Source organism: Rattus norvegicus, chromosome X (genome assembly GCF_021556685.1).
Source record: "Rattus norvegicus strain SHRSP/BbbUtx chromosome X, alternate assembly SHRSP_T2T, whole genome shotgun sequence".
Classification (NCBI taxonomy): Eukaryota; Metazoa; Chordata; class Mammalia; order Rodentia; family Muridae; genus Rattus; species Rattus norvegicus.
Window position 1 is genome coordinate 62,365,102 of NC_141554.1, and position 24,520 is coordinate 62,389,621.

General features: G+C 36.3%; 2 pseudogenes; both read right to left on the reverse strand.

Moving 5' to 3' along the window:
- Positions 1-7,112: 7,112 nt before the first annotated feature.
- Rpl30-ps14 (ribosomal protein L30, pseudogene 14) lies at positions 7,113-7,517 on the reverse strand (annotated as a pseudogene).
- A 14,252-nt stretch (positions 7,518-21,769) lies between these two features.
- Positions 21,770-22,379, reverse strand: Coprs-ps1 (coordinator of PRMT5 and differentiation stimulator, pseudogene 1; annotated as a pseudogene).
- Between the last annotated feature and the right edge of the window lie 2,141 nt (positions 22,380-24,520).

Genomic DNA, 24,520 nt, shown 5'->3' on the forward strand with positions numbered 1-24,520 from the left:
ATTCCCCAGTGTAGGTAGGGAAATGCCAGGGTGGTAAGTGGAAGCATTCTCATAGAAGCAGGGGGAGGGAGGATGGGAGAGGTGGGAATCCAAGAAGAGGATAACATTTGAAATGTAAATATGTAAAATATTCAATAAAAAAGTAAATTGAAAAAAAAGCAGAAAAAGCAACATAGTAAGAAAATACTAGAGCAAACCAGGAACAAAACCAGCTGGGCAATCTCTAAACTCTGCATCTCTGATGTCAATGTGATCTTCATTTTTCCAACTTCTGGATTCATTGTCTATAATATACATCTATCTCATGAGCTGGTTCTACTACTCCCTGTTAACAGCTCTCCTTGGCAGGAATCAGAGGACTCTGACATCTTCTACATCTTGGGGTCTTTCACAGCTTCATCCAATGGAGGAGTCTCTGGGCCTCCATATAGAGACTTTCTTGACACAGGCCTGGCCTCAGCAGCATTTCTTAGAAACAAAGAGATTACACAACCCTTTCTTCTATTCTTGTTCTTCCTGAAGCTAGAATTTGACCCCTCCTTCAATTATGTTTCTCTAAGCTCTCTGCTTTGTATGTTTCCTTCACAGCTTACACTTTCCTTTAATTCCTTTTCACAAACAGGAAGCTTAGCTAGGTGGAGTATTATTTGAGGTCACCATTCCTTTTATTCCATTTAACATCAAGTTTTCTTCAGACTTTTTTATTTTCTTGAGCACTGGACTTGGTTCTAACATTACACTTCTTAGTGGTCTTTTCTCCTCAAACTATACTTTTTATACTTTTCCCTATTCTGCTGGCTCCATTTCATTATAGATCTGTATATGAGTAACCACTAATAACCAAGCAACATACTCAACACTAGGCTGTTTTCAAATCTCCTCAGGCAACACTATTAATACCAAACACTTCGGTTTATCTTGAGACAAAACTTTAGGACAAGAGCAGAAGTCATCTATATTCTTTGCCAATATATCACAAGTATGGACTTTATGCCATTGATTACTATTCTTCCTGTTTGAAATTTCTTGATCTAGGCCATCACAGTACAAAACACCTTCAACACTGTTTTTTGTGCTTCTACTAGGATTGCTCAGTAACCTTAATAAAATATCCAAATGTTTTTATATTTTAAAGTCTCAAAATCTTCCATAGTCTTCCAACAAATAGCATGATCAGGCCTGTTACAGTGATAACCCAATCCCTGGTACTAATTTCTGTTTTAGCCACTCTTCTATTGCTGTGGAGAGACACCAGGACCAAGGCAAGTATTAACAGAGAAATCATTTTACTGGGACCTGCTCACTGTTTCAGAGGTCTAGTCTATTATCATCATTGAAGGGAGCATGACAACCTGCAAGCAGGTGCTGGAATAGAACCTGAGAGCTATATCCTGATTCATAGACTGAGAAAGATACTGTGAGCTTGGTATGGGCAATTGAAACTTCAAAGCCCACCCCCAGTGATAAACTTCCTCCAAAAAGGCCATACTTCCTAATCCTGTAATTCTTTACAGTAGCATCACTCCCTAGTGATTAAGCATTCAAATATATGATCTAATAGGGGCCATTCTTATTCAAACCATCATACAGGATAAAGGAAGTTTTAAAAAAAACTTCACATATTTGTACCTTACCCTGACTATAGATAGGTTTTATTACTTTTTATCAATCTATTTTGGCTAGATATACACTTATTTATCCATTTATAAAATTTCAGCTACTTAGGTGTTTTCACAGGAGTACATGTACACATTTGTACCAAGGTACACATGTGGAGATCAGAAGACAGCTTGAAAGGGCCAATTGTCTCCTATTACCATGTGGTTCTGAGACATGAAATTTGGGTCATTGTGCTTTTTGGCCAAGTGCCATTGCTCCATCTTGCCTGCCCTATTGATCATTTTTTTATGAATATAGCATGGTTTTTTGTTTGTTTGGAAACAGGGTGGCACTGTATCATTATGGCTGGCCTGTGGTATCCTATGTAGACCAGATTGGCCTTGAACTTACATAGATCCATCTGCTTCTGCCTTGTGAGTGTTATGATTAAAGGTGTTTGCCACTATGTCTAGACTGCCTGGAAGGTTTTAAAAAAGAAATTGGGGGCCATAAAATGGGTTAACAGTTAAGAGCACTTCTTGTTTGTGTAGAGGACTTGGATTAACTTCTTAGTACCTACAGGGCAACTCAAAAAAACGTAACTCCAGTTCCAGGGTATCCAACAGTCTCACTCGTCTTGTCTTGCTGGGCACCAGGTATATACATGGTGAGCAAAAATGTATGCATAGAGAACACTTATGTACACAAAATAAAAAAATTCTATATACCTAAAAATCAAATAAAAAGAGTGAAATTGTTCACTAACAAGGTTCTGATTCATATGTGAACATGAAAACAAGAAATCTGGAACACCAATCATTCAGCGATTATTCATACCATGAAGACAAAAAGACAAAAGACTCATCAATATATAGACTAGAATTGGTATGCCATTTAAGTAGACAGATAACTATTAAGAGAAATAGACAGCCATGTATTTATGGTACGCATCTAGGATTTTTCCAGTAGGATGTTCTGAACATGAATTCTCTAAAAGAATTGAATAATATGTTTCTAGAACTTCAAAAGTGGCATTGTGAAGAATTACATGTAGTCAGAATGGTAAATGATAAACATACACATCTGAAGTGAGAATTGGTGTGGCCATTGTTATTAGAAGTTACAGATAATTAAGTAGTGTATGTTGAACATCATGGGAACTTAAAATTTTATTTTATTCTAAGTGCTATGGGAAACATTTAGAATATTTTTAGCAGCATAATAAAGTATCTTCCTTATTGTTTTAAATGAATTCCACTAGCTGTTTGGAATAAAAATAGTGCAGTGTGGGAAGAAGTACTAAAAGTCTTGTTTTAATCTATATGAGAAATTAGTGAATTTAAATTATAGTGGAAATGGTGCAGGTTGTGAAAAATAGACTCAAGCTGAAATTTAAAGGGAAAAGTGTAGCATTTGTTTAAGGTACCTTAGAATTTAAGGTAATTGTATGGTGACTTATATAGGCTGGTTATAAGAAACACATATCAGCTGGACAGTTTGAAGTATTTTTTAAAAGGAAGATATTATATCTTTAAATGTTCTGTTGGGGGCAGAGTAAGGAGTTCATATAAACCTCAGGTCTGGGGCCAGGTCTTTCTGAACTCAAGGATATGAGACCAAAAAAAATAAACTCACCACATTCATTTTCCTTAATTTCCTCTTCTGATTGTGCTTCTAAATGTGTCATAGCAGGGAATAAGAAAAATCCAGTATATAATGGTAAACTATGCAAACTCTGAATGATTTTAATTATTTGGCAGAGTTCTCAAGTACAAGAATGTTGTACATAAATAACTAGAATCAAATAAAGTTAAATTTATTTTTCTAGTAGAAAATAATAGAGAGAAAGGTTAAAATTATATAGTTTATGGGATTATTATATTAAAATATGGCACCTTGATTCTGAAACTATCAAGAAATGAGTAACTCATCTTTCCAAAAATGTTTAGCCTTCCAAGAGATAGCCATTTCTGAAAGGTTCCACTATACCTCTCATGTAATAGGATAATCTACTCATATTTTATGTAAGTAAGGCACATTTCTAAATGAAAATTATGATATAAAACATATACTAATATTTGTATAAATATTTTTCATAAAGTATTTCCAAAACTTATATTTAAATATGTTTTATGTACTTTAGAATTTGATATTCCATATTTTCAAAAATCAAGAAGATCAGACTATGTGGAGTCAAATTAGATAAAACATTCTAAAACAAATGTGATCATAATCAAATTATGTTATGTGAATTATTAACTTGGGATCTTGTTAAAATAGTTGACAGGAAATATTAGTAATAATTTTATGGAGTTAGTGATATTATGTATAATAGTTTCCACTAAATACATTTTCATATAACCATGAAGGATATATTAACAGTGGAGTGGAAAGCCACCTAACCTGGATTTTCTTCTGGGCCCTTTTGTATACTCCCATACTTTTAGCTCATCTTAATTTTTTACTTAACCTCCTTTTCTGGATAAAATCCAGTTAAGGTGGAAAGTAGGTAGAGATAAACAGGAGAGCAGTAAGGTGGAAAGTAGGGAGAGATGAACAGGAGATCACAGAACAGATTATAGTTTTGGTTTGAGTGGAGCAAATAGTAAGTACACACAGCACAAGAGAAATCAAACTCATAATTGAATATGACTTATGCTACAAGTTTTCTAACTTTTACACCTCAAGACTTCATGTATTCTATGTAAGGTTTGACTATTAGTATTTTGATTATTAGAAATAAAATCTAAACAGTGTTTAGCTACTCATTACTTTATTTAGGGTAATAGTTAAACCATTGCATATTACCATAAGTTGTATATTTTATAAATGATGCTTAATGTATCATAAACAAAATACATTTAATGAGGAGATTAGCATTGTTTTTACCATTTTGTGTATCATTATCTGGTTTATTGGAAGACATCTGGATTCTCATAACAGCTACTTCATGCAATCTGGTTCTACCTAACAAGTTATGTGGTGTCTGGAAAATTTGACTGTAAATTGTGAGAGGGTAGAAATTGAAAAAATATTTCGGGGTTATCAGAAAAATAAGTTTTGCCTTGATATCTACGAAACAGGTTTTACAGACGTCTACCACAATGTTTTCAAGCATGCTTGGACAACTAAAATGAATATAGAAGCAGTAAATGTTGCATAAATAATTCAAGTAAGGAATTACCTGATCACATTATTATTTTAAAAATTGTGCTCATGAGGTAAGGATTAAGTTGAAAAATGGAAGGCTAGATATTCGGAAAACAGTTAAATATGAACAATTTATGTGGAAAGACTGTGAAACAGATCCTTGTGAGGGTTTTTGTTTTTGTTGTTTGTTTGTTTGTTTGTGTGTATGTGTGCCTTTTACCCTCCAGTCACAAGTACATTGTTTTAAAACAAGTAGTGGTTTTCTTCAATGTAGAACTTGAACTCAGGGCCTTATTTATATTATGCAAGTATGTTATCATTGGGCTATTATACTTATTTGAGTATCAATTTTAAACTTTGTGTGAATATGTGTGTGAGTGTGTAATATATGCCTATATATATTTGGGTATGCTCCTATGCACACTAAAATCAGAAGATATGTACAATATCCTTAACACCTTCTCCCTTATTCCTTTGAAACAGAGTCTTTTACTAAACCTGGAACATGAATCAGTAAGCATCAGTGCTTCTCCTGTCTCTGCCTTCTGCTACCCAGATTTTAAGGCATATGTAGATGTATCTTTTATATAGGTCCTGAAGTCCAAATTCAGGTGATCATGCTTGCCCAGCAGAAACTCTTCCCAAATGAGATATTTCCCCAGTCCCCTCAGGTACCCTTTTGATTCATCTCTTTTAACTATAGCTTTTGGCACCAAGTAAAGATTTGTAGAAAGCAAAAGAAAGAACCAGATAAATAACTATTATTGTGGTGCACATAAATGGTGGTTTAATTATGTATTTGATGGTAGAGATAACACAGACAATCAAATAAAAACTGTAGTTATGAAATAGTTTTGAAGAACTGAAAGTAGCATTATCTGCATATCAGAAAGGGACTTTTGAGGAAAGGTCGGGGAAGGGGCAACATCCTGCTTGTATACTATATATCTATAGTGTGTGATTTCAATTCATGAAAAGGAAATAATGTGAAATTTGAAGGGATAGTTTTCTATGTTCATTTGATTATGATGAATTTCTGTTGCCTATTGAAATTTAGCATTTCTTGGCACTTTAAAGTTATTATAACTGTCTTGTCTAATTAAGCCAAGATCACACTATATTCTAATATTTGTTTTCAATGCTTTAATATTTTAGTGTTTGTTTTTAGTACTCTTGATGTCTTAGTGTTTATTTTTAATGTCTTAGTGTTTTAAATATTTAATAAGAATTCTTAGATGGTTCCTGGCCTATATTTCTGGTTCTATTAGCAAGTGTAGCTTTATTCCAACCAATTGGGATTAATTTGGCTGCAGTCAGTGGATGCTATTTTGTATTCAGATTCACTTTAATATACTCATAGATTCCATCCAAAATGTGAAAACTGCATTACCTTTAAAGTTGTGTGAAGGAATCTTTTCATCTAATTATTTATATGCACACATAATAGAAAATATAGAGGGTAGGAGACAGAGGACTGTGCAGCATTGTTTTCTGGGCATGGCTTTTCTTTTTGCACTCCCAAACTCACAGCAAACATGGTTACTTTAACAAAACCTGCATACATTCAAGCCACCTAGAAATTCAGCAAAGATGTTCTCATGGCCCTTCCCCTTACTAGGAAGCTATTAGGAGCTAATAGTTGCTGAGTGAAAGAGAAGCATTCTTTATTGAGATTATGGCCACCTATAAGATTACCATGCTCAAGTTAATGCTGCCTCACCCATGAACATGTAGAAAATACTAACTAGACTTGACAGAATATTTAAAAGAAAAAGAATGAGTTTTGAAGATAGATATATTGAGAGGGTATAGAGAGAGAGTTAGAGGGGGAAAAAGGAAGGTACAATTTATCATATCTAAATCAATACATGAATGAAATTCTCAAAATAAAGGAAACATTTTTAAAAGGAAACATACAAAAAATTGCAGGTTGGAGAAACTGATTAAATGTCCTATCACCATCCTGTTACCATCTGTTGTTAGGGTTAATGAATACCAGCAAGCAGGGATTTTAATAATTCACAATTCATTACATAGCTATCATGTGATTAGAGGTAAGAAAACATCATGTGAACTAAATTGTAAACATTTTTTTTCAAAAGGAGCTCTTGCTAAGGTTGTTTTTTGTTTTGATACTTCTTTATTTGCATTTCAAATGTTATTCCCTTTCTCATTTTTCTGTCCATAAGCCCCCTATCCCTTCCCCCTCCCCTTCTTCTATAAGGGTGTTGCCCTCCCCATCCACCCCCCACCCCACCCCCCTTCCCGCTGACATTCCTTTACACAGGAGGTCCAACCTTGGCAGGACCAAGGGCTTCTCCTTTCTTTGGTGGCAAAGTTTTACTAAAGGAAATCTTTCTTGTTTACTTCTCACCATTCTGTTCAGGCATGCTTCTAATAATGTCAGAACTGCCTGAGTCAATGATAGCCAATGTGCATATTCTGTTGTATTTTCCACAGGCTGTTCCCAATTCATTATTTCCACTGTGGTGATGGACACCAACATGGCATAGTATTCTATTTCAGATTTCCTCAAAGCTGGGCTGTTGGTGGTAAGGATAACTAACTGCGCCTTGCCTTGTCTGTCTGTACCCCAGCACGTGCTTTCCACTTTTCATTACAAACTGTAGCCTAGAGTTGATCAACTCCAGAGATTTTTTTTGTCTTCTCTGTGGCAACCATCTTCTTGCCTTAGGTGCAGGACAACCCTCAACCAAGATCAGCAGCCAAGATGTCCAGGGAGCGAGAAAGGAAGGCGCTGTGAACATCTTGAAATGAATTTAAAACGTAACAAAACAATCTGCATTCCTATTTTCAAAAGAGTTCTCCACAATGGAAAGGAAAATATACTTTAAACCCTAAAAAGGAATTAGTTTTCGTGTCCTTTATTGCTGTAGATTTTTCCATCTGGTTAGGGTTGTTATTTTATCAAGTATTTGTCTATTTAGCATAATGCCTTTATGCATTGTTTTCACTGTACTCAACAGGCTTAATTATTGTCCTCTCCCAAGGGGAAGTGAATCATTTTAAAGTTAAAAAGAAAACCATCTGCATAGATAGAAAATAGCAGTCATTTCATTAGAATTACTCTATTCATTTTGGTTTTAATTATGTCAAAATGTATCAATACACACAAAAATAATGATTACCACCTGATATAAAGGAGAAAGTGAGCACCTTAACTCTATTATTTTACTTAAAATAAAAGAAATAATTTTCAGCATTTGATAAATACTGCATATTTTTCTTTCCTGCACAGTTTAGTGAGTTACAGATTGTGACACTTTATGCAAGTAAAATTTTTGAAAAGTATATTATTCTTTCAATTAATCTTATAATGAACAGAGGTTTTGGGTTTTCAAGTATACATTAGTATTTTTATAAATTAAATGAACAATAATATCCCTTCTAAGGGTTTATATGGTAATAGGCATAATATAGTTTGCTTGGCATCTAGCCTAGCCAAATCAATGAATTACAAGAAATTGAGAAACCTTGCCTTAAAAATAAGGACGAGCCCCAGAATAACATGTCTTCTGGCCTCTATACATAGAACACACACACACACACACACACACACACACACACACACACACACACACACACACACACACATAGAGGTTTGGAGAAAAATGGGTCTTTAAATTATGCAAAATTGAGGAAACTATTGAGAAATCCTAAAAGACAGTTTAGTTAAGTAGCTAGTAAACAGAAAAGAAAACATTTACTTGGAAATATCTGAAAATCCAAAGAATTTTGTAGGAGCAAATCTGATTCTTTTGGAACTCGGAGTGAAACACTTTCATTAGACTGTTCATTTATGTAAAAGAACATAGAAATCACCTGAGACTGATAAATATCTGTTAAATACCCATAAAAGTACCATGCCCTATTATCCGACGTAGAAGTTGTAATGTATAACTGTAAAACTCATTTTCACATGAACCTGGAGTATTATAAACTAAAGAAGCACCACCTCAAACCCTAAAATGTCCCTGTCCTAATCTCTGGAAAGTAAGAATATAGAGATATTTAGAAGAATGTCTGTTGTAAATGTCATTAAAGTTCTTGACAGAAGAATATCCATGGCTTATCAAGATAGACCTGGATGTAATCATTACAAGCCAGCAGCAAAGAAAGTGGGAAAGGCAGAATCAGAAAAATGTGACCATAAAAAGAATTAATGAATGATAGAATCTGGAAAAGAAAAGTTGTTTTTTTTCTTTTTTTTTCTTTTCATTGAAAATATATTTTTCTTTGTTTGTTTCCAAGGCATGCACTTAAACTGGTTTCAAGACAGTGTGTGCAGGCAAACCCTTACCATCTCAATGCCTCAGCCCACACACATTGAGTCCAAGTTTTCTTATATCAAGTTAATGGGGCTTGCATGCAACCCTGCAACCATGATAAAACAGGCAAAGCTTACACCAGCATATCATCTTCTATACTTTCCACTGTGCTGGAGAAATTTGAGGGTCCAATCTAGAGCTTGAATAAAGACTCCTTACTTTGCAATTGAGTTGAATTCATGGTGGTCTCTGGTTGTCTGTGGAGACCTCGAGATCTGGTCATAACATGCATCATTTACACAAAAGCAAGGCTGTCTCCTACAAGCATGGACTTAGGTGGTGAGGATATGGACTTGTTCATTCTACATATCTAGAATCAGGAAAGCTTTTGAGAGGGTCGGAGACTTCCTGTAGCTGTGTATCCCATAGATACTTGAAATGAATATTTTAAATAAGGTACAATCAAAATCCTCAACAATATTGTTGAACTTTGGGGGTTGATTGCTCCAACTAACTGCTGTCATCATTACATTTCCAGTTTTTAGATCCTGAGTCAAAAGCACCAAAATATAAAAACAATATAAACAAACACAAACACATAAAGCCATGTCAATGTTGTCTCAGCTTTTGCTATTTTTAAGTGCTTGATTTTCTTCACAAGTTAGATTTTGTCAATGAAAGGGTGTAAAAAAACAGTTCAATAACAAGTCTGTCTAGAAGCATTTTCAGTGCACAATGGAGGGGCTAGCATCATACTCCTGCTTGCTGATCCACATCTTCTAGAAGGTGGACAGTGACATCAAAATGGAGCCACCAATTCATACAATGTACTTGCAGTAAGGAAGAGTGTTTTTCATGGTGATGAGAAAAAGAGCAGTGAAGTCCTTCTGCATCAAGCCAGTAATGACTGGGTACAGGATGGTGCCAAGAAGAACATTATGTTGGCATAGAGATTTTGCAGATGTCACTGTCCTATTTTATGATGGGCATAAAAAAGTAGCTTCATGGATGTACAAGATATATACACAGGATACAGGGCTGGAAATGTGCCTTGGGGATAGTAAAATTGCTCATTGCCAATAGAGATGACCTGATCATCATGCAACCCATAGCTTTTCTCCAGGGAGTTTGAGGAAGAAGCAATGTTCATCTCTTTCTCAAAGTCCAGTATAATATAATACAGCTTCTCTTTGAAGTCGCTCATGATTTTCTTCTCTGCTGTGATGATAAAGCTGAAGCCATGTGGTCAGGATACTCATGAGGTTTTCTGTCAGGTACCAGCCATCCAGGGCCAGATGTAGAATAGTATGAGGAGGAGTGCACACCTCATAGATGGGCACAGTGTGGGTGACTCCTTGTACAGAGTTGATCATAATCCCAGTGGTATGGCCAGACGCATACAGAGACAGCATGCCTATGTATGTGGCTCAAGTGCTGAACATGCAACCATGATCTGGGTTATCTTTTCACAGTTGGCCTTGGGGTTCATAGGGGCTCAGTGAGCCATAAAATGAGCTACTACAGGGCCATTGGGGTTCATGGGGACTCAGTGAGCCATACAAAGTATTACAGGGCCAAATGTATCTCATTGTAGAAGATGTAATTTCAGGTCTTCTTGATATTGTCTCACTTGGCTATAATGCCATGTTCAACTGGTACATAAACAGCCATTGTTTAATACAATGTATTCTGATTATGGTTTCTTGTTCTCTAACTCCTGCCAGATCTCACCTTTCCACTGAAATCCAGACTCTGCTCTGTTTCATCAGAAAACCAAAAATGGATCTAAAAGAACAAAAGTAAATAAATAAAAATAAAAACACAACTGAATAGGACAAAACAAATGAACAGAAAGAAGAGGTAAAAGAGAAAGCATAAGAAACATAAATGCAGAAACATACATAGTAGGACACACAGAAATCCCAATAAAGACATAAAATTGGAAACCATAATATGTAAACAAAAGATCTATAGCAGGAAAAAAGAAAAAAGAAGAAAGGAAGGAAAGAAGGAAGGCAGGTCCAGAGAAAACATTAGGAGTTGATGATGATGATGATGATGATGATGATGATGATGATGATGATGATGATGATGATGATAAAGGACTGTTATGTTTATTGTATGTTAGCCATCTCCTGCCCACTGAGATTCTTTGGAAAAAACTGATTCTTTCTCAGCAAGAGGTTAGAGATAGCTTCTAGGATAGCTACTTCCTTTCTCAATGCTCACACACTGCTAGCTTATACATGTTTAGGGTAGATGCATGTTACTACAGTCTCTGTGAGGTCATTTATGTGTCAGTTCTGTTGTATCTAGAAAACAGTAATTTAGTGTCTTTCATTGCCACCTGCTCATTTTTAAGATTTTTTATTGGTTATTTTATTTATTTGCATTCAAAGTTTCCCCTCCGGAAACCCCCTATCATCTCCCCCTCCCCACTGCTTCTATGAGATTGCTCCACTACCAGCCCAATGCCCACCTATTCCCTCCTTACCACTCTCGTATTCAGCTAAGCTGGGTAATCAAGCCTCCAGAGGATCAAGGTTCGCCCATCCGATTGATGCCAGATGAGGCCATCCTCTACTACATATCCAGCTGGAGGCATGGGTCCCTCTATGATTACTCTTTGGTTGATGGTTTAGTTTTTGGGAGCTCTGGGGTTTCTGTTTGGTTTAATGTTGTTCTCCCTATGGGGTTGCAAACTCGTTTAGCTACTTCAGTCCTTCCCTGAACTCCTCCATTGGGGACTCTTGCTCAGTCTGATAGTTTGCTCTAAGCATACACTTATGTATTAGTCAGGATCTGGCAGAGCCTCTCAGGAAACAGCTATATCAGGCTCCTTTCAGCAAGCACTTCTTGGCATCAGCAATAATGTCTGAGTTTGGTGTCTGCATATGGAATGGATCCCTGGGTTGGGCAATCTTTGGATGGCCTTTCTTTCAGTCACTGTTCTATTCCTTGTTCCTATATTTCCTTTAGACAAGATCAATTTTGGGTTAATATTTTTGTGATAAGTAGGTGGCCCTATCCCTCAACCTGGATGCTGTCTCTAGAGTTTCTCTCTCCTTTTTGTTAGGTATTTCAGCTAATGTCATCCCCCTTGTGTCCTGGGAGCCTCTTGCTTTCCTGGCAACAGCTCTTATACTCTTTTTGCCTCCTCTTTGGTAGAGTTCTCTGAGCCCTAAGGGCAGGATTTGATGAAGACATTTCATTTAATTCTGAGTGTTCCAATGACTCTCACACTCTGCACTTTGTCCATTTATTGGTCTGAACAAGACAACTAATCTGATGAATGCCAATAAGAGCTGTTTTATTGCTATGTTCCTTTGGTGTAGTGGTTCTTAACTTCCCTAATGCTATGACCATTTAATACTGTTGCTGCTCATGTTGTGGTGACCTAGCCCCCAGCAATAAAATTATTTGGTTAATACTTCATACTCCAATTTTGCTACTATTGTGAATTGTAATGTAAACCTTATATGAAACTCCAAAGGGGTGTTGGCCCACAGATTTAAAACTAAATCCCTCCCTGAATTAAAGTTTAACTGAACAATAATATCTGGTTCCTTCTCGGCCATGGCCTATCCAGGCTCAGGTTTTTGTAGAACAATGTAGTGTTGATCATGAGATATATCTCATGGAATGGGCATTAAATCCAATCTAATAGTGGTTGTTTACTTCCACTTTTGTTCCTCTATTGTACCTGCATGTCTTACAGACAGGACACTATTGAAGATCAAAGCATTTGTAGCTGGGTTGGTGCTTAGCTTTCTCCTCTTGTAGCCTTCAGAGTAACTTCCACTACTATCAATATTATTCAATAGGGTTAAAGGCTCCAGATAGCTGGAGTTATATGTCAGTTCTATATTCAGAAATATGGCCTTACCAACCAGTTTGTGGAGAATAACCTATAGCAGCTACAATAGTTAGGGTTGTTTCAGAGTTTCCACCTGGCCCCTTCAGGAAAAAAAATTCTATGAAATGTAGCTTATTCCTGACACAGGAGGATCCATTTCATGGAGAGAGACATATTGTTGTGGCTTTTTCTCCCCAATTATTAGGTGATTTCATTCAAATTTTTCATATATGTATATATTTTAATATGTACCTACTGTGCTAGGTTTACATATGACCCCTCAAATGGCCCCTAGTTTTATTCATCTCTCACTCTATTTCATTCTTTATCCCTTCTCCCTCTTTTATATTTAATTCTCATATTCTAGTTTCTGACTTCTCATCCCTTCATAATTATGTGCATAACTTTACATTTCCTTTTCCTAGAGGGTTCTTTCAGTCTGTTACTCTATACCTAACCTCTGTAGTTATGTGTGTTTTAGCTTGCTTATTAAAAAATTAACAACTAACATCGATATATCACCAGCCATATACTATATTTGTCTTTTAGGTTCTGGAATTCTGTAGCTCAACTTAGTTACTGTGTAGGTTCTTCTTTTCCCCACTCTTTATCACCCCAATTTCACTCCTATCATTAGATACCAGAGAAAGGATAAAGTGGAGAGAAACAGATAGAGATCCTTGAATCTACTTTCTGTCTTCTTGTTTATTCTTTGAACATGACTACTAACAAACTGCAACCCCCACCCCTGAATGACCAACTACCAGCAAACGCCTATTGAGGTTTTAGCATTTCTATACATTCTATAAATTCTCAGATTTCTAAATGTCATACAGTTGCAGAAACTATCTGCAGCTGGCAAATCACATCTTTGTTAGACCATGAGACAAACCATAGTGCCTTATATCCCCATAATTGGAATTAAAATGAAAACACATTCTTATATTTCTCTCTGTTTTAAAGAACAAAAATTCCAGAATCATCACTATAGGTTATCTCACTCACAATGAATCTTTCTAAATAACTCCATCCATTTACATCTGATTGTCATGATTTCTTTTTTTTCTAGCTAAGAAATCCTCCATTGTGTCAATGTACATTTTCTTTATCATTTCATCTGTGAATGGGCAGTTTGGCTGCTACCAATTTCTGGCTATTATTAATAGAACAGCTATGAATGTGGGTGAACAAGTGTCTGTGTAGAAGAATGTAGGGTACTCCAGGTAATTTCTCAAGAATAATGAGCATATAGTGGTTGTATAAGTTCCCATTTCCTTCATCAATGGATTAGTATTCCCTACCCCACATCCTCCTTAGAGTGGCCTGTCATTTGCTTTATTTATCTTACCACTTCTGATTGTTGTAAGATAAAATCTCAAAGTAGTTTGGGATTGCATTTCCTTAATGACTAAGGATATTGAATATTTACTTAAGTTCTTATCACCCATTTGTGTTTGGCCCTGTAAGTTTAATTTTAATATATGTACTTTGATCAAAGTCACTAAATCTGTGGTCATTTACTACAGAAGAAATAAGCAAAAACAGGGTTTTTTCTGTATATTAATCTCAGGCATATATTTCATAGCATCTGTAATATACTATGTTAACTCAAGATAAGAATCAAAACTTTGTACCATGAGTACTCTAAAATTTGATACTGCCATAGTACAGTACATATACCAAATACCAAGTGCCTTACTTTTTGGTTACTGTGACTTTGCAATGTAACTGGACCTAAACTTGATTCAAATTTTGGGCTGGTTTTGGTTTTAAATTCTTTTCCCTATTTGTGTGTCTGTGCTTCCATACATATTTAGGAACTACATTTTCTTTTCATGTACAAAACACTGTGCAGATTTGAAAAAGAACTCTGCTGAATGTATACATTGCTATGGGTATTTTTTAATTAACTTGAGTATTTCTTATTTACATTTCGAGTGTTATTCCCTTTCTCGGTTTCCGGGCCAACATCCCCCAACCCGTCCCCCTCCCCTTCTTTATGGGTATTCCCCTCCCCATCCTCCCCCCATTGCCGCCCTCCCCGCAACAATCACATTCACCGGGGGTTCAGTCTTAGCAGAACCCAGAGCTTCCCCTTACACTGGAGATCTTACTAGGATATTCATTGCTACCTGTGAGGTCAGAGTCCAGGGTCAGTCCATGTATAGTCTTTAGGTAGTGGCTTAGTCCCTGGAAGCTCTGGTTGCTTGGCATTGTTGTTCATATGGGGTTTCAACCCCCTTCAAGCTCTTCCAGTTCTTTCTCTGATTCCTTCAGTGGGGATCCTGTTCTCAGTTCAGTGCTTTGCTGCTGGCATTCGCCTCTGTATTTGCTGTATTCTGGCTGTGTCTCTCAGGAGCGATCTACATCTGGCTCCTGTCGGCCTGCACTTCTTTGCTTCATCTCTCTTGTCTAATTGGATGGCTGTATATGTATGGGCCACATGTGGGGCAGGCTCTGAATGGGTGTTCCTTCTGTGTCTGTTTTAATCTTTGCCTCTCTATTCCCTGCCAAAGGTATTCTTGTTCCCCTTTTAAAGAAGGAGTGAACCATTCACATTTTGATCATCCGTCTTGAGTTTCGTGTGTTCTAGGCATCTAGGGTAATTCAAGCATTTGGGCTAATAGCCTCTTATCAATGAGTGCATACCATGTGTGTTTTTCTGTGATTGGGTCACCTCACTCAGGATGATATTTTCCAGTTCCAACCATTTGCCTATGAATTTCATAAAGTCATTGTTTAAGATAGCTGAGTAATATTCCATTGTGTAGATGTACCACATTTTCTGTATCCATTCCTCTGTTGAAGGGCATCTGGGTTCTTTCCAGCTTCTGGCTATTATAAATAAGGTTGCTATCAACATAGTGGAGCACGTGTCTTTTTTATATGTTGGGGCATCTTTTGGGTATATGCCCAAGAGAGGTATAGCTGGATCCTCAGGAAGATCAATGTCTAATTTTCTGAGGAACCTCCAGACTGATTTCCAGAATGGTTGTACCAGTCTGCAATCCCAGCAACAATGGAGGAGTGTTCCTCTTTCTCAACATCCTCACCAGCATTTGCTGTCACCTGAGTTTTTGATCTTAGCCATTCTCACTGGTGTGAGGTGAAATCTCAGGGTTGTTTTGATTTGCATTTCCCTTATGACTAAAGATGTTGAACATTTCTTTAGGTGTTTCTCAGCCATTCGGCATTCCTCAGCTGTGAATTCTTTGTTTAGCTCTGCACCCCATTTTTTAATAGGGTTATTTGTCTCCCTGCGGTCTAACTTCTTGAGTTCTTTGTATATTTTGTATATAAGGCCTCTATCTGTTGTAGGATTGGTAAAGATCTGTTCCCAATCTGTTGGTTGCCATTTTGTCCTAACCACAGTGTCCTTTGCCTTACAGAAGCTTTGCAGTTTTATGAGATCCCATTTGTCGATTCTTGATCTTAGTTGCTATGGGTATTTAAACAGTATTAATTATTCCATTCTCTGAACATAAGGCATCTTTTCATTGATTCATGTGTTGTTTGTTTCATGAAGCTCTTATTGCTTTCAGTGTCAAACTCTTTACTTTTTCCCCCAAGAACAACATCCTGATGGTCTTCATTTATATCTAAAATAACCCAGTATCACCAACTATTATTATTCACTTAAATAAAAATCAAAACCATCATGAATACTATCCTAAAACTTTTAAGGTAGATCCCTTAATAAAAGCAAGATGACAAGGAAATCTGCTGTGAAATAGTGTCTTTATATATGACAAGGAAACTATACCATGAAATCTCAAAATATACTCATCCAAAGAAGACCTACATATGAGGTCATATTTGTAAATGCCTACTATGTGCAGAAAACATGGTTTCCTTATAGTCATATGCTTCCTATTACATTCTTTCTCTTTCCTTTTCTTCAATGCATCCAGAGACTTGCAAAAAGGTTGTGTGACATAGATGTCTCATTTAGGGCTACGAATTCCACAATCTCTTTTTCTCTACATCTTCACCAGTTGTAGGTCAAGATAACTATCATCTAATAGAAATAATAGTTTTAATTTAGGTTAAGAGAGCTATTATTCTATGGGCATAATGGTAAATGATCAATTGTCAATTTGAAACTATATTCATTTAGTGGAGTAATAGTAGTGGGTTATCTCGTAGAATATTTTTATAATATTATTGATATTTTTTATTAACCAACATAAACTTATAATACAGGATAGTTATAAGAAAATCAGTCATTAGTTATCCTAGGTTTGGAATCATTGACAAGGATTAAATATAAATATGTTTAAGGGAAGTCTTCTGTGGATTGTACAACTATCCTATTTCATGATTAAACACAGTTAAATGACTTAATATGTTTGTTAATAATAATCAAACCCTGTAAGTGGTTGAATTGCTTTGAATATAAATTATAACCTATAAAGATACATCATCCATGTCTCCAATACCATGTCTTAAAAATCTGTACACTCTTCATTTTCATCTTGCTAAACTTGAAGCATATTATAGTTCTTTATCATCAAAGAGCTTTATATTGTACCTACTTTATACTTTAGTTTCCATTTTACAAATTAATCTTTTAATATCTATTTCAAAAATTTATTTTATCATTTAAACATAAGTAGAAACATTCTTCATATTTTAAAAACTTTACACAACAGAGTTTTAACAAATGTTTACTAAACACCAGGCAGTATTTAAAAATGCTATGGATACAATATTTAGGGAAATACAACATATATCCTGGTATTGGAGCTTAGCAATTAGAAGCATTTGCTTTTGAAGTAGATGGGGGTTGGTTCACATGGTTGCTTGCATCCATCCATATCGGTTCCAGGTGAACTCTTCTGGCCTCTGTGGGTATCAGGCACACAAGTAGTATACTAATAGGCACACAGGCAAAACACTCATATACATAAATAAACTAAATTACCTACCAAAAAATTACTTAGGTCCTAATATATTGATGCGCGATAATATACAAATTTAAAATGTAAAGCAGTGAATTGGATAAGGAACATATGGTGTGAGTTATATTGCAATTTGTTTTGAATTTTTTGTTGTTATATATTCACTGTACACTGCTAGATTTCATAATTTATTTCAAGTATAACATGTATTATGTATTATACCTCCATGCCCTCCCCTTTCTTCCTCTTCTGTTCTCTTTCCCAAGTTCTCCAGCCTTTCTTTTGCCACATACACATTATACATATGTACATTTAATATATATATAGTCATATACATATGTATATCATATACATAAACTATCATAGTTGTATGATTTATTATTTCATTTATTTATTTAAAGTCTAGTATCTACAAATAAGAGAAGAATGCATAATTTGAGTACACATTACTGGAAATGACATGATTTCATCCTTCCTTATGAGTGTGTAGGGAAATTTTAATCCAGCTCTGGAAAGGAATCACATAAAAATACCTTCCGTGCGATCAGGCTAGAATACAAACACATCCTTAATACACAAATCAATGCCTCTGTCTAGAATAGAGATACACTTTTAGTACACATCTTTAATCCCAAACGATGACATCTAAGTGGAGGACAGTTAAGTTAGAGTAGTCAGTTGAGTTCAGGCAAGGCAATGAAATTCAGTGGAATTCATTCTGACACAGTTCAGCTAAGTACAATTCAGTAGAGTTGAGTGTATGCAGTTCCATTGAGTTTTCTTCAGTTCATGCCATCTGTGCAGTTCAGTTCCTGGAGATCAAAGGCAGTTTTTCCAAGCAGAGCAATTCACTCAGAAGTTGAAAGATGCAAATTTGAATCGGTCAGCTTAGAAAGGAGCTTGGATCTGAATAGTTGAGTGGAACCAGCCAGTCAGAGTTCAGAGAGAGCTAGAAATAGTGAGCTTATTTTGCTGCAAGCCTCTGAAACTATAATTATACCTGACAAATAAAAGTTACTTTTGCATGTGTGCATTATATATATATATATTTTTTTCCTCTGTTTGTAAAAATTACCACTGGTTGCATATCTTGAATTGATATGTTGATCTCATTTCTGGTATATACCCAGAAGTATTATTGATATTTCAGATAGTAGTTCTATTTTTAGTTTTTTGGGGGAGGCATCTATATTTATTTTCACGATGGGTTGTATAATTTACCTTCAAATCAGCAGTGTTCAAGGATTCTCTTTCTATTCAATCTCACAAGACTTGTTGCTATTTATTTTCTTTAGTAGAACCAGTCTAATTTGAGTGGGATAAAATATCAATGTAGATTTTATTTGTATTTACTTATACTGTAAAAATATTCAATATAGTTCATGTGTTACTTAAGCATTTTTATTTCATGTTTGAGTAATTTCTATCCATTCACTGGGTTGTTAGGTTGGGATTCTTTTGAAATTTTGATATATTTTCATAGTAGTCTTATGTCAAATACAGAGAGAGAAAAGATTTTCTCTAACCTTGTAGGCATTCTCTTCCTTTCTTTTTCCTTTACTGTGAGCATAGTATTTTCTTTTTATATTTGTCAGTTCTCACTATTATTTATTAAGGTTATTAATGTCTTGCTTATGTATATACATTTAAACTTTTTTCTCTAAAAATTCAAATTTCATGTTTTACATTATGGTCTTTGATTAATGTTTAAGCTATTTTTTTCAGAGTGAGAATTTTAGACATGTTGAGAAATAGACATCTAGTTTCATACTTCTACATCCTGACAAAATGGTATCATAGAGAATTTACTAACTGATATGAATATTAGGGCGTGTAAACAGATCATGTGTGTGTCATTGCACATGTGTGTAAGTCAAGGCCAATTTGTAAGACTCAGTCTCTCCTTTCATCACATGAGACCACAGGATTAAACTTATGTCATCAGACTTGGCAGCAGTCATCTTCTTTTATTGAACCATCTCACTGGCTCACAAGAAATTTCTTTATTTTTCTCTGCAAAGTTGATAAAATTTAAAGTTTTATAAAAGGTTATAGCAACATTTTTGTGTTCTTATTTATTTCTTCTTATTAATATTATTGTTATTATTATTATTGTCATTATTATTTTAGACAGGGTTTCCTTGTGTAACCCTTGCTATCCTGCAACTCACTTTGTGGCCCAGACTGGCCTCAAAAGCAAATAGTTCTACTGTTTCTGCCTTTACCTTTTTTTTTTTTTGTCTTTTATTGGACATATTTTTTTTTTTATATTTCAAATACTGTTCCCTTTCCCTGTTTCCTGGACATAAGCCCCCATCCCATCCCCCTCCCTTTCTTCTATAGGGGTGTTCCCATCACCATGTACTCCCTTTCTGGTCCCCCCAAAATTCCCCTACACTGGGGGTTCAAACTTTGCAAGATCAAGGGCTTCTCCTTCCACGGGTGCCCAACAAGGCTATCCTCTGCTACATATGCAGCTGGAGCCTTGGGTCAGTTCATGTATAGTCTTTGGGTAGTGGTTTAATCCCTAAGAGCTCTAGTTTGTTGGCATTGTTGTTCTTATGGAGTTGTAAGCCCCTTCAGCTATTTCAATCCTTTCTCTAATTCCTCCAATGCTAGTTGCATTCTCAGTTCAATAGTTTGCTGCTAGCATTCACATTTACATTTGATGTGCTCTGGCTGTGTCATTCAGGAGACATCTATATCCAGTTCCTGTCAGCATGCACTTTCTTAGTTGCATCAATCTTATTTAGTTTTGGTGGCTATATATAAATATCTATAAGGACCACATGTGGGGCAGGATCTAAATGGCCCATCCTTCACTCTCTGCTCCACACTTTTCCCCCATCTCACCTCCTATAAATATTTCTGTTACCCTTTTAAGAAGGAGTGAAGCATCCACACTCTGGTCATCCTTTTTCATCTTCATGTGGTCTGTGGATTATATATTGGGTACTTCAATCTTTTGGGCTAATATCTACTTATCAGTGGGTGAATAAATTGTGTGTTTACTGTGGTTGGGTTACCTCACTCAGGATGATATTTTCCAGTTCCATCCATTTGCCTATGAATTTCATGAAGTCATTGTTTTTGAAAGTTGAGTAGTAACCCACTGTGTAGATGTACAAAATTTTCTGTATCCATTCCTCTGTTGAAGGGCATCTGGTTCTTTCCAGCTTCTGGCTATTATAAGTAGTGCTGTTGTGAACATAGTGGAACATGTGTCTTTGTTATATGTTGGGGCATCTTTTGGGTATATGCCCAGGAGAGGTATAGCTGGGTCCTCAGGAAGTTCAATGTCCAATTTTCTGAGGAACTTTCAGACTGATTTTCAGAGTGGTTGTACCAGTTTGCAATCCCACCAACAATGTAGGAGTGTTCCTCTTCTCCACATCCTTGCCAGCATCTGTTGTCACCTGGGCTTTAGATCTTAGCCATTCTGAATAGTGTGATGTGGAATCTCAAAGATGTTTTGATTTGCATTTCCCTGATGACTAAGGATGTTGAACATTTCTTTAGAAAGTTCTCAACCGTTGATATTCCTCAGCTGAGAATTCTTTGTTTAGCTCTGAACCCTATTTTTAATAGCATTATTTGGCTCTCTGGAGTCTAACATCTTGAGTTCTTTGTATATTTTGGATATTAGCCCTCTATCAGATATAGGATTGGTAAAGACGTTTTCCCAATCTGCTGGTTGCCATTTTGTCCTAATAACAGTGTCCTCTGTCTTATAGAAACTTTGTAGTTTAATGAGGTCCCATTTGTCGATTCTTTTTTTTTTCTAGGTCATTTCTCTAACTTTATTATAAGGAGCACAACCCCGACACAGACAAATCCCAACACACTCCAGAGTCCACAAGAACAAGAACAAGAACAAGAACAAGAACAACAACAACAACAACAACAACAACAACAACAACAACATGCCCCAGTTAATGCCTATCTGTAGCCCACACTGGGAAGTCATTGGGAATAATGCCTTGGGGAGTATTTCACTTAAAACACAGGAAACAACTTGGTTTTTGGAGGAAACAGTAACTCCTCCACTGCAGGAAGTGACACGTTTAGTCTTTTGCATCATCAAAATGTCCTGTTTCAAAGACCATCTTGGAGTAATGTGGTATCAGTGGGGGTGGATGGTGACAACTGGGGTCATATATCATTTCTCCTTGTGGTGCACAGCACACCCAAGGTTTAATCTCTTGGGAAATGCTCCCTTGAATGTCATCAGTATCTTAAGGATTCCCTTGGTCTTCTTTTAGCTCCAAGTCCCAGTCCTCATTAAAAAGACCAGCAGCCTGCTCCACGGGTTGGCAGGCTGGACCTTCTGACAAATCCCAGGCATACAGTTCCCCATCTGCTTCCTTCTCCATTGCAAAGCCTTCCTCTTCAGAACTTGGGACCTCGGCATGGGTAGGAACATCAGTAGGGATGCTCTGAGCTCCAGTGGCTAATCAATCCACGGCTAGCTCAGTCTCTGTCTCCCGAACAGAGAGGTCAACTGTGACAAAGCCAGCCTCTGCGCTGGGGGCCTCCTGCTCATTCAGTTTGCCCGGCCAGACCAGTGGCTGCCTGAGGGTCCATACCCCTCCACCCACAGCCAGGCGCCTGGGACACTCCGGCACGTGACAGCTGACAGGCTGCGGGCAACTCATTTGTTGATTCTTGATCTTAAAGCATAAGCCATCAGTGTTTTGTTCAGAAAAATTTCCCCGATACCCACATGATTACGACTATTCCCCACATTTTCTTCTATTACTTTGAGTGTATCTGGTTTGATTTGGAGGTCCTTGATCCACTTGGACTTGAACTTGTACAGGGCGATGAGAATGTATCGATTTGCATTCTTCTACATGATGACCTCCAGTTGAACCAGCACCATTTTTTGAAAATGATACCCTTTTTCCATTGTATGGTTTTAGCCCCTTTGTCAAAGATCAAGTGAACATAGGTGTGTGGGTTCATTTCTGGGTCATCAATTCTATTCCACTGATCTACTTGCTGGTCTCTGTACCAATACCATACTTTTTTTTAATCACTCTTACTCTATAATACTCCTTGAGATCAGGCATGGTGATTCCCCCAGAAATTCTTTTTACTGTACAGAATAGTTTTTGCTCTCCTGGGTTTTTTGTTATTCAAAATTAATTTGCAAATTGCTCTTTCTAACTCTATGAAGAATTCAGTTGGGATTTTGAGGGGGATTTCATTGAATCTGTAGATTGCTTTTGGTAAAATGGGCACTTTTCCTATGTTGATCCTGCCAATCCATGAGCATGTGAGGTCTTTCTATCTTCTGAGATCTTCAATTTCTTTCTTCAGAGACTTGAAGTTCTTATCATACAGATCTTTCAGTTGCTTGGTTAGAGTCACAATGAGGTATTTTGTATTATTTGGGACTATTGTAAAGGGTGTCAATTCCATAAATTCTTTCTCAGCCTGTTTTTCCTTTGAGTAGAGGAAGGCTACTGATTTGTTTGAATTAATTTTATACCCAGCAACTTTGCTGAAGTTGTTTTCCAGGCTTAATAGTTCTCATGTGGAACTTTTGGGGTGACTTAAGTATACCATCATATCACCTGCAAATGGTGAGATTTTGACCTCTTCCTTTCCAATATGTATCCATTTGACCTTTCATTTTCTAATTGCTCTGGCTAGGAGATTGGGTATTATATTAAGTAAGTACGGAGAAAGTGGGCAGCCTTGTCTAGTCCCTGATTTTAGTGGGATTGCTTCATGTTTCTCTCCATTTACTTTATGTTAGGTACTCTTTTGCTGTACATTGTTTTACTATGTTTATATATGGGCATTTATTTCCTGATATTTCCAGAACTTTTTTTTGAAAGGGTGTTGAATTTTGTCAAATGCTTCTCAGTATCTAATGAAATTATCATGTGCTGTTTTTCTTTGAATTTGTTTATATAGTGTATTACTTTGATGAATTTCCATATATTGAACCATTCCTGCAACCCTGGGATGAAGCCTACTTGATCATGATGGATGATCTTTTTGATGTGTTCTTAGAATCGGTTTGTGTGATTTTTTTTTTTTTTTGGTATTTTAGCATCAGTATTGGTAAGGGAAATTGTTCTGAATTTCTCTTTCTTTATTGGGTCTTTGTGTGGTTTAGGTAGAAGTGTAATTTGGTAGTGTTCCATCTGTTTCTATTTTGTTGAATGATTTGGACACTATTTTTATGAGTTCTTCTATGAAGGCCTGGCAGAATTCTGCACTAAACACATCTGGTCGTGGGCTCTTTTTGGTTGGGAGATTTTTAATAACTGTTTCTATTTCTTTAGGAGTTATGGCCTAGTTTAGATGGTTTATCTGTGCCTGATTTAACTTTGGTATCTGGTATTTGTCTAGAAAATTGTCAATTTCCTCCAGATTTTCCAGTTTTGTTGAATATAATAGGCTTTTGTAGTAGGATCTGATGATTTTTTTTTAATTTCCTCAAATTCTATTGTTATGTCTCCCTTATCATTTCAGATTTTGTTAATTTGGATACACTCTCTGTGGCCTCTGGTTAATCTGGCTATGGGTTTATCTAAGTTTGTTGATTCTTTGAATAGTCCTTTTAATTTCTATTTGGTTCATTTGATACCTACCTTCTACTCCTCTTGTGTGTAATTGCTTCTTTTTGTTCTAGAGCTTTTAGGTGTGGTGTCATGCTGCTAATGTATGCTCTCTCCAGTTTCTTTTTGGAGACACTCAGAGCTATGAGT